The following is an 18,207-nucleotide window of genomic DNA, read 5'->3' as shown; positions in this document are numbered from 1 at the left end:
AGCTACGTTTGCAAATCACGGAAAGATGAACGTTGTAGGGTTGCTGAGAATCCGAAATGGATAAGGCATATTGAGTATGAGCTGCAATAGAGTGGAGACTATGTGATTGGTTCTTACTTTATTGAAGAAACATTAACGGGGCAGAGAAATCTGTAAATTCTTACCGAAATGCTATCGGCTCTCCAGGAGGAAGTAAAACGTGAAATACACAGATGTACAGGGTGACAATTATTGAACAATATGAAAAATAGTCAATTAGTTACAAACTACGGCGTGCAAACACTTTATTCAACATGTAAATATCACTACAGATATTCGGATTTAGGTTATGGCATGTTCGATATGCCTGCCGTCATTGGTGAAGATGTGGCGAAGTGTCAGAATGTCGATGCCGTCAATGACCTCCTCAGTAGCTGTTTTCAGCTCAATAATGGTTTTGAGGTTATTGCTGTACACCTTGTCTTTAAAATAGCCCTACAAAAAAGAGTCACATGTCTTCAGATGCAGAGAATATGGAGGCCAATCGAGGCCCCTGCCAGTGGTCTCTGGGTACCTCACAGCCAAAATGCGGTCCCCGAAGTGCCCCTCCAGGACATTAAACACTCTTCTGCTTCGATGGGGTCGAACTCCGTCTTGCATGAACCATATCTTGTCGAAATCAGGGTTACTTTGGGTAATGTCGATGAAATCATCTTCCAAAATCTTCACGTAAAGTTTGGTTTGTGCCAACAAGGAATATCGCACCGATTATTTCGTGAAAGGACATTGCACACCACACAGTCACCCAGTCCTTGCACCAGAGGCTTCAAAAGTGGTTTGCGGTGGTTGGACTGAATTTGAAACACTTGTTGACATGACTGTAATATTGAAGGAGTGTTTATTGTGGTTATGACAATATTAGTCTGTGATTTTTGCTCCTTTTTCTTACTGTTACTGGAGTAATTTCGCAATGTTAAGTTTGTGTTTTGACATTAAACTAATGAGAATTTACTATTCAACAATCCGTACACTTAATTTCCCTGTTTTCCAAATCCGTTCCATTTTAGACGAGTACATTTCTTTCAATGCTCTGGCAGAAACCAGAGCAGAGCTCCTACTGTGTTTAACAAATTCGATATTTGTGGTAAGGTCTTATGGGACCAAACTGCTGAGGTCATCGGTCCCTTAGCTTACTTACTACTTAATCTAATTTAAACTAACATACGCTTAGGACGACTCGCACATCCACGCCCGAGGGAGGACTCGAACCTCTCGAACGTCCGACGGGTGGAGCCGCGTGCCTAACAGGTGGAACACATCCTTAAATGTCATGTCATTTTCCTTCCTGTGGGTCACTCCGTCAAAAAAACATGCAGCCAGTTGTTATTAGTAGCAGTTTTAGGTTAAAATTTCCTGCACTGTTTATTATTCGTAATTAAACTTTCTTACCTGCGCCAAGCTGGAGCATCCCATCAGAATGAAGTGATAGTTCCGTACAACAACACCAACTTCCCCGTAAGACAGCAATCGCTTTCATGTTCAAAACAGGTAAGTCCGTTGTAAACATCGTAATTTCTCGGAAAGTATTAATCGGTTTTGTTGAGTGAAACTCCTTTGAAATCGTCTTTTATAACACTACGATGCTTATAATTGAAGTATAGCTACTCACAGATGTCCAATGTGGGCTGTAATTATCGTACGCCAGCGAAACCTGGTGGATGTTGTGATATGTCATTGTAGAACCGATCTGAGGTGGAAAAAAGTTAGTACCAATTTTGTCACCAGGTGCAAATCTGACGCTGTGAATGCAAGAAACACTCATAGAAATGTTTCCATATGTAATGGCTTCAGGATGGGACGTGGGCAGAAAAGGCGAAACAAGAAATAAAGGCATAACATTGATTGTATTATTAACCGCCACCTACTCAATTTGTTCAGTCTGACCATCGGAGAAGTCGACAGGGGGAGATTTGCACCTATCTACCAAGTTTCGCTGTCATAAGATGATTACAGCCCACACTGGACGTCACTGAATGGCTGCACTTTAATTATAGCCAGCCGGCATCAGCAGAAATCGTCACAATTACAGAATTACGTTAACTTTCTCGTAAGTTGATTAGCCGAATTATTATATATACTATAAGGCAGCTTACGGAGTGCAGACATGCATCCCAATACATTTATTTACAGTAACATTCACAAAAAAGAAACAATTACAGCTGTCGTAGGTACTATCATCCATGTGAGAGGTGTTTTCCGTAATTTTCCGCAATCTGAGAAGATATCACACGCATACCCGCAGCGCACAGCGATGTATTCAATCTGTGAAACGTAATGACGTCAAGGATGTTTGGAATCGAGGCGAGTTATCGGTGTCTGATAGAGGACGCTTGTGGGCCCTCGAGAGGGGGGATCGATCTCACAAACGGCTGAACTTGTGAGCAGTTTGAGAGCTGCCGCAGCTCGAATATGTGGAGTTCTGTGTCAACATGGGAAAACGACGAGAGGATGATGACTGAGGTGAAGTACTTGGTGCCAAGACACACAGAACGTCGAGTGCTTAACTACTAACACAGCAATAAGGATAGAAGAGACGGTATAAATAATGTCTTGTTAACGGCGTTATTTGAGACGGAGTACATGCTCTTGTCTTCATCTATACGAAATTACGTTTAGAGTCCCCAGCACTAATTCAAGGAAAAGGCAGAAAATATAAATATAATGTTACCGCTCTGTCCACAGTGCCGGCCGCTGTGGCCGAGCGGTTCTAGGCGCTTCAGTCTGGAACCTCGCGACCACTACGGTCGCAGGTTCGAATCCTGCCTCGGGCATGGAAGTGTGTGCTGTCCTTATTTTAGTTATGTTTAAGTGATTCTAAGTTCTATGGGACTGCTGACCTAAAATGTTAAGTCCCATAGTGCTCAGAGCCATTTGAACCATATTCTGTCCACATTAACATCCTCATTTGTACTGAGGCTGAAGTCCGTGTGAACGTAGCTGTTGGATGTTTACGCGTCGGACAAGATCCCGAAGTTCTGTAAATTATACTGACCTGTCGTCTTCATTCCAAGTAATTTGTCCCAGTGCAAGGATAGGCAAGTCATCGGCTCTTGGTCAAGTGTTGTTGTCTCAGGCAGATTTTAGTGACGTAGGAATGCCAGTTGTTTCACTCACTGCGTTGGCATTGGTCAAAATAACATAAGCGCGATCGAACAGTCATGTTTACAATGTACAAACAAGATAATTCACATTCGTTACAAAAATACTTTTCATGCATACTGAGGCCGGCCGATGTGGCCGTGCGGTTCTAGGCGCTACAATCCGGAACAACGAGACCGCTACGGTCGCAGGTTCGAATCCTGCCTCGGGCATGGATGTGTGTGATGTCCTTAGGTTAGTTAGGTTTAATTAGTTCTAAGTTCTAGGGGACTAATGACCTCAGCAGTTGAGTCCCATAGTGCTCAGAGCCATTTGAACCATGCATACTGAGCAATAAATAACTTTATTAATTTGTAACTGGTGTGCACTGCATGCAGACCCGCACCTACTCAGTATCTCACTGCTGCCGCAGGACGACCACCACACGAGAAATCGCCAACGCTTATTACTTCTTTCTCTATTTTCTATGAAAACCCAACAACTCATCTACTACATTCAGTGTCTTATTTTCTAATCTAATTCCATCAGAATCACCTGGTTTAATTCTACAATACCGGTTTTACTTTTTTGATCTTTTCATAATTTCTTTTCAGATTCAAATTTAGAAGTCTCTTCCGAATTTCTGCTTAGTTTCTCTCTCTGCTTGCTTTGTGTACAGATTTTGTTGACGTGGAAAACTGGCAACAACCCTATCTTATTCCCTTTTCCACTACTATCTCCTTTTAATTTTTTTCCATATTTAATAGCTGTCTATTTTCTGTAAAATCACTAGATAGCATTTTATTTTCTGTATTTGATTGCTGTTAATTTCAGAATTTCGAAAGGTGCATTACAGTCGAATTCATAAATGCTACACAAATAAATGCTACACAGTCTGTCACCTAATCTGAGTCGTAGACTGCAGCCAATATATTCTCTTGTGAGAATCAGGAATTGTATGAATGTTTAAGATAATTCCCTTTTATTGTTCCGTCCCAGTTGCACAGTTGTAATTAGATTACAAGTTAAGATCACTCAGGATCTTCTCGTCTACTCACAACCATATAGCTCGCAGTACGGTACTGGCGATACTCTGATATGTGGTTCTGTGTAGACAAGACGGGTTGCTGGCGCAACTGCTTAAATCTGAAGATGATCCTGAGTAATGTAAACATGTATTCCATTTAAAATTGTGGAACTGAGACAGAACAATAAATGAGAACTATCCTAAGTCGTAGAGTTGGCAGCCCTTTATGATTATATACCAACGTTTCTCCGGAACACAAACAGGTGTCTTCTCACATTGACTTTTGCCGTCCTTCTATATACAAAACATACTAAAATGTTGCAACCATGACTGGTATCCCAGTTACTTGTCTCGTTCTTCTGTTGCTTATAAAATTTTACGTGTTAAAATTTCATGAGCCAATCGCTGAAATAATCATTTGAGATGTAAATATAAATGCCGTAACAGTCAATACATATCCTTCTAGGGATACACTTGAGGGCCGTCCCAGCTTCGCACGGACGGGTAACATTAAGTAGCTGCGGCCACGCAAACTGTCTCGCGTACTGGTAATAAATTCTGTACACAAACCTCCATCGTGAAACACGGTAGTTCCTGAAATTCACATACAGACAGAAAACCTCTGTGGGGGACTTTAATTTATAATATATTTAGAAGATACATCAAAGTTCATATTAACTCAAAACAGCACTTATTACTGTGTGAACAGAAATATACGGAATCGTTTGTTTGCTGTTGACGACAGTCTTCGTAAGTGAATAAATTATCTATGGGCTTAAGAACAGATGAAACGTGAACTACTTAGGGCGTTTTCAGGAAGCGCTTTCTTGCCAAGTTTCGACCGCTGTTGACAAACCTTAAACTCCACCTCAGAACGACGAATCTAATCCTTTAAAATTTGAATAATAGATTTATGTAAACGAAATAATAATTTTTCTTCTATTTCAGCCATTAGAAACAATTGTTGAAAGCCTCAAACTGTAAAAACAATAGTTCCGTTTATTATAAAATAAAATTTGTTGAGGCCAGTCACGATTATTCTTTGTGTATTTTCTGCAGGGCGTGTTACAGCAAATAGTTAACAGTATAATTTCTTTTTGTCGTGTAATGTTATAAACAAAAAAAGGAAATTTGTGACTAGTAGTAGCAAATGACTTTTATAACAAACAAAACCGAAATAATGAGTACTATCGACAGAGGATGTCATATTTATTCGCTATTTCTAGATTTCCGAAGGCTTTAAACAACGTTCCGCACATGTGGCTTCTAATCACATAGTTTGCCTATGGAGTATAGTCTGAGTTGTGCGACTGGATTCGTGATTTCTTGTCAGAAAGGTCACAGCACTAATTGACGGACGAGTAAAACGAAACTGAAATCTGGCGTTCCCCAAGGTAGTGTTACAGGCCCTCTGCCGTTCCTTTTCTAAACGTTTTAGGAAACAATTTGAGCAACTCTCTTAAATTGTTTGAAAATATTGCTGTCGTTTCCCGTCTAGTAAAGTCACCAAAAGATGAAAAACTATGGTAAAATGATTAACACAAAATATCTGCATGGTACGGATGGTGACAGTTGACGACCTTCTAGATAGGTCTTGCAGACAGACTTTCACACCTGAGACCGCAGAGGTGGGTAGTCTGGGGAAGCGGTCCCATCCACCATATTGGATTGGAATCTATGCATACGTCTATTTAATCAATAACGTACCTTCTTTCAGCGGTGTTTTGTTTTGATGGGAAACGAATGTTGTGTATCAAGTTCGGAGCTGTGCTCTAAAGTTTTAGTTATATGTTGGCTAGAACGCGTGGCTTTCAGTGCCATAACGGTAGTAATAAAAAAATAAAAATACCGCGTTAAATACAGCTGAAGCGGTTTAATAATGCCCAAGATATAGTGGCGTTCGATTCTAAATAATGAAATGTGTGACGTCTTTCAAACGAGTAGTTAAAGTAATCGGTTAATTTTCGGTTAAACGAAAGGCTGTCAATTCAATTACATACATAGCAATTACGATTTCTATCAACTTAGATTGTAGCAGTCACATAGATAATATTGTGTGGAAGGCAAACCACCAAAGCTACGTTTGATTCGCAGAACACTTAGAAGATGCAACAGGTCTACTAAAGAGTAAAGAGACTGCCTGCACTACGCTTGTCAGCACTCTGCTAGACCATTCTTGTGCAGTGTCGGATTCTTACCAGATAGGATTGACCGTGGACATCGAAAAATTTCAAAGAAGGTGACAGAGAGTCACGAATATTATAAGCGAGTTAGAGTGGCAATCATCAAAACAAAGACGTTTTCCTTTGCGGCCATGTATTTTCACGGAATTTCAGTATCCAAAGTTCTCCTCCGAATACGAAAATATTTTGTTCATGGCCATCTACGTGGGGAGAAATGATAATTTTAATAAAATAATGGATATGAGACCTCGCACGGAAAGATTTAAGTGTTAGTTTTTGCCGCTCGCCGTTAGAGATTGGAACGGTAGAGAAATAGTGTGAAAGTGGTTCCAGTGTGAGTTGGGGGGTAGTCATGTAGAAGTAGATGTAGATATAATGAAACAATAAAATACACTTTATAGGAAGGTATCTTAGGGATTAGTGTTCCGTTTACGACAAGGCCATCGGAATCGTCGCACACGCTCGAATAGAGGAAGGAAATCAACTGTGTCCATTTCTAAGGACCCATTCCAGCAATCACATTAAACGATTTATGAACATTACGAAAAACGTACGCCTGGATTGCCGAAAGAGGATTTGAACACCCGTCCTCCAGAAAACGAGTCCATTGTCCTATCACTACAGCTCGGTGTTTGCCTTGCATTAAAATGATCCCAAAAGGAGTAACAACCAGATCTTTGACGGAGAAAATCTAAGAAACTATACCAATATTAATTTAGAGGAGCTTCAAAGTGAAAATCGCACTGACGAGCTACTCTTCCGCTAGTTATTAGGTACAAATGTGTAATTCGCCGTGATACAGATTTGTGTGATAGTAACATTCCGCGTGGGTCCTAGACGGGTTAACCGGACCGGACTCACCGCTGTATGATTCTCTACCAGCGGCGTCATCGGATGTGCTGTGGCGGGGCATGTGGTCAGCACGCCGCTCCACCGGTCTTGTCGGGTTTCTCGACCTGTGAGTAGATAATAGCTCGGACCAAATTAGTACCTTCGGCGAAACAAAATGGAATATCACATTCCACTGTCACATTATGAACGAACAAAAAACTCGCTAATGATTGTATACCATCCCATGTGTTACAGATTAATGATCTAGCACCAAAAGGGACATACACCAGAGGTTACTCTTAATCCAGAACAGCGTTTGTTTTCAAATTACAGTTTAGGAACAAGAAGTTCATATATCAACCAAGTTACGGATTATTATGACAGTTACAAATTCTGCCCCAATTCTCACCGCATCGTTTGAAACATAATTCCGGCGCACTGTTTCACCGCAAATAATCATTAATAAAACCAGTCTTTATTTACATCATTACTGCGGTCATTATATGCCGCGGCTGGCGGTAACAGCGCAATTTTCCTACCTGCTGTTGTGGCGTTTTCATCTGAATGGACACGTCCTGTACTAGCGCATTTCACCAACAGCGAGATAGTGTCGCCACCCGATGTCGTCGGCACGCCCCTACAGGAACAAACAGCCACCATACGAATCAAATCATAGTGGAAATAACTCTTCTACACGCCTAGAAAACTTTTCTGGTGATACGAAGCAGAATAAGGTACACTGGTGTCCAAAATTAAAGCAAGAAGCGGAAATTTTGCAAGGTTGTGTTTATTCTGCTACAAAACAGTGTAAACAGGTAACAGTAAAACAATTAAAGAATATAGAATGTAAAGAATTGCAACATGCATAACGATAGGTAAAATGCTCTTCATTTTTTCCAACTTAATGAGTTTGCACACACATCCGGACAAGTGGTTAATGTGCTCAGTCCACCTCTTGCATCAACACATGCCTGACAACGACAGGGCATGTTGTAAATAATGTCATAAATCTCATGTTGAGGTAATAACGCCTGCTTGTCCTGCTAAGCTGCTCGTAAGTATTGATGAGTGCTTATTGTGTGCTGATGTGATGCAACTAATCTCCCAAGTGCATCCCAACACGTGATCCATGGGATTCAAATCGCAACAGCGAGAAGGCCACCGCATGCGTGCAATATCTTCCGTTTCTAGGAAAACATAAACCACTCGCGCTCTAAGAGGTTGAGCATTATCGTCCATCAGTAAGAAGTCTGGGCCTGCACCACCTCGCAACAACTCACAAGAGGTCGAAAGATCTCGTTACGGCGCCTGACAGCAGTCAGACCTTGGCGATTCAACCTTACAATTGCTTGAGACGGTGTTCGATTGGGCAACATAATCCGCGACAGCCCCTTTAGGGATTCTCCTCGATAGCGTTCTGCTTCCACAATATTAGGGACTTGAAATCGTGTTCCACGTTCCCTCCAGATGCGAATTCGTCGAGAATCACTTTCCAGGGCAAATCGGGGCCCACTGTTCGACTGCCCAGGTGGCATGTTGCCCACTCCACTCTAGAGGTTACCTTCTGTGAAGATGCGTCAGAGTTACACATACACCAAGTCGCCGACAGTAAAGGCCACTCTGTACACCATTTGCCTCGATGCATCACGTCCAGTGGGTGCTTATTTTGACCACTTGATATTGTAAGGCCATGCCTGTGTTATATCGAGTGAGACCTGCTATATTAACCCATCTACCAGTGTTTGAGCGTATGGCATCGGTCAGTGTTACTAAACCCAATTTGTGTCCTAGCCCACAGTTCGATACAACACGTCCAGTGGGTGCTGTGAAGTGGAATGCCAGTTGCGGCGCAGTACTGTCATGACCTTACAGCCAAATAAGGGTCCTCTCTTTTTGATGTCACACGTGAGTGGCCCTGCCCTTGTCTTCGGGATAGAGCTTCGGTCTCTATAATCTGTTGAACGACAACACAATGATTCACATTAAGGCATCGTGCCACATCAGTTTCCGACTTCTTGCATCCACCGCAGACTGTCTGGTAATGTCTCCTCTGTGCCATACTGCACCTTCTGTGACTGTGTACGCAGCGATTGTGGATGAGGGATTACCCGGCAAACACAACTCCGTTTGATAGATGTCCATCACGGTCGGCATGGATGTTCATTGACCGGAATGCCATCTTCCTTGCAGAACACGATCGTACGGGGATGTGTTGATAGTTTGCATGATTATGTTGTGAATTAGACACAGGACGGGGAAACAAGAGTTTTGGACAGCAGTGTATTTGTGAAGTGTTAGGTACTAGGGATGAAGTACAGAGAAAGAAAAGTAATACATAGTATGTGTCAAAACAGAGTAGGAGCAATAACACTGCCAATGCGAGAAAGGTAAGCGCGTGTTATAACACACGCAAGGATGGGTGTCAGGGCAAAACTTTTTATAATATCACAAGCGTTTCGCTTCTTTTTACCTAGGAGGCACGTTTAGTAGCCAGTAATATATATTCGCTTTTAATAATAATTGGGTTATACAATAATTATAGATTTGTTACTGCATTACAGATCTTTATTATTTTTCTGTTGTTAAGTGAGAATCATCATCTCTGTAACACAAGTTTTCCGAGGTCAAATTACTATTTGTTACTCCTTATAATTGCTGATCGTATTAGTAAACATGTGCTGTCCTAGAGAGGTACTTAGGTGGTCTGCATAGACAAGATGCGGCGCTGTTCACACTTTTTGTTTACTGTACGTAGTGTTTCCAACAGTAAAACTGTCCGGCCGGCCGGTGTGGCCGTGCGGTTAAAGGCGCTTCAGTCTGGAACCGCGTGACCGCTACGGTCGCAGGTTCGAATCCTGCCTCGGGCATGGATGTGTGTGATGTCCTTAGGTTAGTTAGGTTTAATTAGTTCTAAGTTCTAGGCGACTGATGACCTCAGAAGTTGAGTCGCATAGTGCTCAGAGCCAGTAAAACTGTCTTTCCCGTTAGACTTTTGTTTGCGTTGTGGTGTCTGTCTGTAGTTTAATACTGTTTTGTTTCCTCGTGCTAGCACGTGCGAGATTTTGTTTTAATGTGTGTGTGTGTGTGTGTGTGTGTGTGTGTGTGTGTGTGTGTGTGTGTGTGTGTATTTCTTATTTAGATCTCGAATGTTCTCCATCTCTCATTAGAGAGTCCTTAATTTTATTTCATTGGTCATTTATTATTTTATTGCCAATGGCAAGGTCCCTTTGTATGCGAAAGTCCTCCTGTATTGTTAAGAGATTTCTGCTATGATTGTTCATCATAGCGAAGTTCATAGGTGGCATTGTTGTAATGGGTGAGAGTAAGAGTTTTTTGGCAGCCAACAGACTCAGGAAAGAGATAAACACAGCTTTCCGCGACCAAGCCAAGTCTACCGGCGCCACGACATCTTCCACAATATGGCGAGATTCGGATGCGGTCTTAGGGGGTCATGGGGTCAGCATATCAATCTCCAGTCCGTCCCAACTTTATGAATCTTGGGGTGCCAGCACTTTTTCATATACACTGAAGTGCCAAAGAAACTGGTACAGACATTTGTATTCAAATACAGAGATATGTAGACAGACAGAATAAGGCACCGCGGTCGGCATCGCCTATATAAGACAACAAGTGCGTGGCGCAGTTGTTAGATCGGCTACTGCTGCTACAATGGTAGGTTATCAAGATTTAAATGAGTTTCAACGTGGTGTTATAGTCGGCGCACGAGCGATAGGACACAGCATCTCCGAGGTAGCGATGAAGTGAGAATTTTCCCGTATGACCATTTCACGAGTGTACCGTATCAGGAATCCGGTAATATATCAAATCATTGACATCGCTGAGGCCGGAAAAAGATCCTGCAAGAACGGGACGAACGACGACTGAAGAGAATCGTTCAGCGTGACAGAAGTGCAACCCTTCCGCAAACTGCTGTAGATTTCAATTCTAGGCCAACAAGTGTTAGCGTGCGAACCATTTAACGGAAGATCATCGATATGGGCTTTCGGAGCCGAAGATCCACCCGTTTACCCTTGATGTTGCACGACACTAAACCTTACGCCTCGCTTGGGCCCTTCAGCACCGACATTGGACTGTTGATGACTGAAAATGTGTTACCTGGTCGGACGAGTCTTGTTTCAAATTGTATCGAGCGGATGGATGTGTGCGGGTATAAAAATAACCTCATGAATCCATGGAACCTGCATGTCAGCAGGGAACTGTTCAAGCTGGTGGAAGCTTTGTAATGGTGTGAGGCGCATGCCGTTGGAGTGACATGGGACCCCTTACACCTCTAGATTCTCCGCTGACAGGTGGCACGTACGTAAGCATCCTGTATGATCACCTGTTTCCATTCATGCCCATTGTGCATTCCGACAGACTAGGGCAACTCCAGCAGGACAATGCGACGTCCCACACGTCCAGAAGTGCTACAGAGTATCTCCAGGAACACTGAGCATAAATACTTCCCCTGGTCACGAAATTCCCTAGACAGGAACATTATGGAGCATATCTGGGATGGCTTGCAACGTGCTGCTCAGGTGGGATCTCCTCCCTCTCATATAGTTGTCCGCAGCTCGTGGTCTAGTGGCCAGCATTGCTGCCTCTGGCTAACGAGGTCCCGGCTTCGATTCCCTGCCAGGTTGGGAATTGTCTCTGCACGGGGACAGGATGTTTGTGTTGCCCACATCATTTCATTATTATCACCATTCATGAAAGTGACTACATTGGACATTGTAAAGATTGGGAATTTATACGGGCGCTAATGACCGCGCAGTTGAGGGCCACACAAACCAAACATCATCGTCATATTCATCACACTCATACTCTTACGGATTTATGGAATAGCCCTGCAGGATTCATGGTGTCAGTTCCCTCCAGCATTACTTCAGACATTAGACGAGTCCATGTCACGCCGTAATGCGGCATTTCTGACTGCTCGCGGGGGACCCTACACGACTTTAGGTAGGTGTACCAGTTTCTTTGGGTCTTCAGTGTAGCTCCTCAGTTGGTCTCAAGACACTGAGATCACTCTGTTCCAGTTCTTCCAACTATGAAAAAGCATTCACAGTACATGGAATTGAACCCGCGCTCTCCGCATGACATTCAGACTTGCTCAGCTATGGTTGAGGGACACTAAAACTCAAGATAAAAAAAGCCTGATGTGGTTGCTCCCAAAACGAGGTAAAGATGAAGATTGAAGTGATGAAGACTTTCACAAAAGAAGAAACAAGAAAAAATATCACAAGAAACGTGAATTCAGAGTGACAGAATGAGTAAAGTTCCACTACTAAAGAGATACCAAGGACGCTTTTGTTCATTCGGAAGGAGTCTGTCGCAGTGACATCTCTGTACAGAACGTCCTCGTTAGTGTCGCCTCGTCAAATTGGAATAATTATTCGACCTTACGGGAAAAGCAATCATTTTTGTCGCCAACATCTTATTGCTGCGATGGCTCCTTAGCCGTCTCGAATAAGTCGATATACGTTATTTTGAAGTAATTTGCCAGAGATAGTATCTCTGTCCGAAATACTAATGGCAGTGTTTGAACCATAAAAATTTCGGAGAATTTCTCCGTACTTTGCAAACAGCAACACCATGTATCCAAGCGTCACTATGATTACAGAAATATTGCCCTGGTTAAAGCTGTTACTTCAAATTCTCCACGGCCTCCTCGACAACGGAGTCCCAGTAAGCTGATGTGGGTGGCAACATTTTTTTTTTCACTAAACATGATTATATTTTATTTGTCAGTGTTCGTCAAATTGGAGATCATAGCCATAAATATGTTGAATAAGGCAACGTTTTTTATTTGATGTGTAATAGTTATCAACGCTTCTTCTTAGCCGAATAACTACTTTCGGCTTGGAAGGCCATTTTCAAGTGTTTGGTCACAGAAAGATGTCTTAGGTCCGATGTGATTGTTTAAAAATTACAGAAGCGTTACTCTTCGTTTTGTTTACAGTCGGTGCACTTAAGACGAGAAATAGTCATACGAAGGTATACATCTGTGCGCCTGCAACATAACCGTGTGTGCCAGTATGTATCTGCCATCGGTAGCTGCACCTGCGTCGAATCTCGCTGAGAAGTGGTGCTCAAAAATAGGCTATTGCCAGTTATATAGACTAAACCAGATTTGCAGTTCAGACTCTTTAGTTTCACTTAGATGTTGAATAGCCTAGTATTTACGGGCAGATCGAGTCTCATTTGATATAATTTATACACACGTTAATGGTTAGCTACGTGCTACCCTCGGTTATTCTGTTAAATGATTGGTGGAGTGCAGTAATCTGCCATAGACGTACTGAGTGAAAATAATCAATGTGTTGCAAGAAGTTCATTAAAGTATTATCTAATTACATTGTCCTTCCATGTCATTTCAAAAAGAACAGGCTGTGCACATTAAATATAATTTGGAAATAACACTGTTGATAGTTCAGTACCATCATCACAGTTTGCATTAGGAATTACTGAAGTTTAACATTTTCCATGATACTAATTACACATTCAGTGTCCAATTAACGATTTAAACCAGTAAGTAATTTACATAATGATTCCCGAATGCGATATTTAGATAAAACTCGGAACATTGTATGAGTTATAACTCGTACTGTCTCGTTTACGTTACATTTCCCATAATCGGTGGAGTAGATCTTGCACACTTCATAGCTTTCCGCAAACTGAGTTAAATGACGTCCAGCAACATCTTTTTTCTATAATTTTTGAATTATTAAAACAGAAGATAGCTTTAGTTGTTTGCTGGATTTTGCAGTTTTCAATCAAAAATTTACATTTCTGGGTATCTGAATAGTGGGAAGATGTTCGTCTGACAGAACTTTTAAGTACAAGAATAGTTTCTACCTAGTTACAAAATCTAGTTTGCCAAAATATGGAGTTCTGTTTCAGTAACAACTTTTTCACTAAATAAGGTAATTCCTCAGAAACTACATGAGGGCAAAAGTCGGTGACATGTTTTCAATCTTAGCTGTGTAAATTACACAGTCCTTCCCAAGACATTTTCATCTACTTTATCTGCATGTTGGTAATAAGGCGTATGTTTAAAAATGAACAATGGCATCGAACTCTAAACTTATTGGTAATCGTAATTAAGACAATTTTTAGGTAAATTAGGCACCAGTGGGTTAAAATTAACGAAGTGAACATAATGGATAATAAAATTAGGTTGGCAAAGTCCTGAGTTCTTTTTGGTACTTTGCATGTGTGATAATAACGACACTATTGAAGATTTTCGGAAAAGAATAAACAAAATTTTCGATGGCGCGCGGGAGGGGGGGCGAGGGGAGGGGTTAAAAAAAACATTACACAGTAGGAAGGAATCCACCTGTTTTATAACACATCGACTGCTTGTGAATCATCACGAGTCATAATAATATTAATGTAGACCATCAGTAAGGTTAGCATATCATCGGAATTTGCTGCGATTGTTAAGTACTGGTATCTAGTAATAACAAAATTTGATAATGAGTTTTTTGAGTTTGACTTAGTGGCGTGACGGAGAAGTGTTGGTAAATATTACAGCCTTGAAGGAGAACTGCTGCCTTCATTTTTTCGTCTGTCTACTCTCAGTATTCGTTGAATATTCTAAATCGGCATTATTAATGTGTCGTTGATTTATTGCACAAAGTTCAGAAATTTTATAGTGGCGTCTGCATCGAAAAAGGAATGTACCAAGCTTCAGGAACCTTGCGACCATGACTGCCCTCATGCAGGTGCAGGATCTATTTTAGCGTTTTGAAAGAGGGGAAAAGAGATCGTGACGAAGACCCCGTTTATATTTTTCTACGACTAGGCCCACATAAAGGAAGGATGACCATAGTCGCACCGTGATGAGAGTTTTGAAGGCATAAGAATGCTGACATTGTCTTAAACAATGTTGAAATAGCAAAACGAATTAAAAAAACAATTTCATCTCAGACTGGAAACTATGACACGCTGTCAGACATAATATTACCAGAAACTTGCAGTTGAGTTTAACACCCCTTGAAAGGGAAGTCAAAATTCGCCTTTCCTTACTGATGAATGGATATCAATCGTTCTCCAGTAATCAGTAACATTTGAAAATTCCCAAAACTTGACTGAAATGATTTTTTCTTCCGATTACGGATATGGCGGGTTTGGTACACTTCACGTGTATCTTGCGCCTTTGCGTCCGTGTTCGAGTAGATACACAGCTTGAATAGATGTAAATCGTTCCTTAATTCTCTTTTCTTTCTAATCCGAGAATAGTTTATGCCGGAGAAGCAGGGAAAATTCATTATAGCTACCTAACTGATCGAAACAGCAAAAACAATAATAAAGTACAGAGCAGATTCTTAAGGGTAACTACGCTCAATGCATAATTAACTATGCTACAAGCCGCTTCATCTACAGCCGACACGTTGATTCCATGAGAGGCCGAGCTTTAAAGAAATTTCGAACGTTTCCCTGCGCACAAGAAATCGAGGGGTTGGTCATGACGTTGCAACAGACAGATTGTTATCCTGAAAAGTGCAGAAAGAAGGTGATAACACTTTCGGCACTTATTACTTTCGAAAACGTGTGCGTTATGAAGCAGTTAATTGTTTCCTTGAAGGCTGGGTGCAAACTGGGAAATATTTCAATCGGAGGAACAGACTAGGCTAAGTTAATTAAAGTGAAAACTAACTATTACTGTGACTGGCTCTTGGCTTCTGAACTATTATCTTGAGACTTTATTTCTGAGGAAGCAGAAAGGAAGCACATTCTAGGTTTAGAGGAGGCAAATCACGGTGTATAATTTTCAGTACGGAATTTTTCTGCCTGAGTCAAATGGTAAAAGTTTAATTCATAGGGGTGTCAGTATTATGACTACACCACAATATTAGCGAAGCTGACATCCTTACTGCAACAACTTCTGAAGTGTAGGAGCGTATAACCTGGAAGTTGACAGATAGGCGAAGTCATAAAACAATTAGTGAAAAAAAGCACGAAATCAGAAAACATTTCCAGAGGAGATAAACTGCGTTCAATTATTGGTTATCTCTTACCGTTGTCAGAGTACACTGAACCGGCTATCATACAAGTTAACGTCACGGGGAAAATCATCAAGTACATACACAACACTAAGGGAAGCCCAAAACCTCTTTCCATAAAGCATAGTAGAATAGATAAGGTGAAACTGAGCAACATAGTGGATTATAGAAAGATTCAAACCGTGAAAGACTCAGAAAATTTGAGTTGCCACCTAACGAAGAACATACACAAGGAGATATCAGGACTAAATAAGGCAAGTAATTGATGAATACTGAGTGACTGTAAGGTTCAGATAACCTGGCACTACCAACAATAGAGACATCATAGACGCAGAGAGAAAGATCATTGGAAAAATCTTTGGTTCTATAAAATTGTGGCGATTAGTACTGTTTGCGCACAATCTAGAACTACAGAAAATATGTCTCAGAACATCAGACTCTATACATAAACGAATGACCGAATTCGTCGCACGTATCTTAGAAATGGAGCATTGAGAGTGTATTTAATCACGGGAGTCATTGCACCATGAAGAAAGTTTTGCTAACACCAACAAGGATATGCAAGAAATAAATATTACAGAACACAAAATGAAAAGTAATCATTTGTGAAACTGTGATACGCCCAGGTTCAGGACCACTAGGAACTGAAAGAATCACACACGAAGAAACAGTAACGGACGTCTAAGAAGAAAAATCAGCAAGCATCCGCATGAATATTTATGTCAGATGAAACTAGTACGGTACCATTTACCATAGTCCATAATAGGATAATGTCGATTCTTTTGAATGCATATTGTATAGCGGTCAGCGATGGGATGTTGCACAACCACCAATCAGTCAATAGGATAGAATAAAAATGACTGCGTCAAAAAATTTCCATACGAAAACTATAGAAGTAGTAATAACATTTCAAAAATATCTTTCGTATAATGAATCACCTTTTGATCTGTTTTTATTCTTCAATTTACTGACTCGTGAAAGTTCTGCATGTAGGTATTTACGGGAAACATCACAACAACCAATCAGCTAAGCGCGATAACTCACTTATGGATATCTGAATTTTGTCGTTTAATCCTCGGTATGGTATTCTGTTAGGAAGTTGCAGTACGAATCGGCTCTCTGTGTAGATACAATAACGAACTGAAATGTCCATTAACCATAACACTGATATTTCCGATGTGCAAACAGTTGGCTGGCTTTCCACTCCAGCTTTAATCCACTAGAATTATCGGGATGTTACGAAAACACGTCGTACGCTGACCACTCGATAAACAGCTTTTTGTTGCTCTAGCCCGGAATTGTCTCTCAGAGAGAGGCGATAGGATGAAGCCAAAAACCTGCTTCCAGTCTAATAAGTAGATGCTAAAATTCTAGTATCATGACTCCAAAGTAACTTTTTGTTACGATGTATGATGACAAGTTGCCAAGAATTAGTGTAAGCGGAAGGTGTTGCCGATTCCTTTCCGTATATTCGTGCCTCTCTACAAGGCGTTCCCAAAACAAATGAATAAGTTGTTGCACCTGTGTAAGGCTATAGAATGATGGTCAGTAGCTTAGCGGCGAAATTAGAATTATAAAAATCACTCAAAAATATTTTTTTCTGTTACTGAGTACAATATTCTTTCCAGTTAACAATGTTTATGCAAGTGATATTTTTTTACGAGCTTACATCATATTTCAATCGTTTAAGAATTAAGGTACGTCTCAGTTGTCTCTAAGATACTTACTCTGGAGAGAAATGTACCCTGCACATCACTTGTTTAAATTAAACCGAAGGCCGACGCAGGTCTACTGGAGTAATAGAAAAAAAATCATAAATGAAAATGAAAAGATCCAGAATCATGACAGACTCAGATATTCTGCAGGATTTGTACTCAATATTCGCTAGCCCAGCGTAGCAACAGGGAGGGGAACGCGGAAAGTTAAGGCATTCACTCATTAGTGTGCTTGATAAAGACACTTTGCTTGCTTCCTTAAACACAGTTGCCACAAATATTGGGCGTTAGCATATTTACTATATCAGTGTATGTCAGTCGTCTTT

This window comes from Schistocerca americana, chromosome 1 (assembly GCF_021461395.2).
Source record: "Schistocerca americana isolate TAMUIC-IGC-003095 chromosome 1, iqSchAmer2.1, whole genome shotgun sequence".
Lineage (NCBI taxonomy): Eukaryota > Metazoa > Arthropoda > Insecta > Orthoptera > Acrididae > Schistocerca > Schistocerca americana.
The sequence above is the reverse complement of the archived record's forward strand: the minus strand, read 5'-3'. Positions refer to the sequence as shown.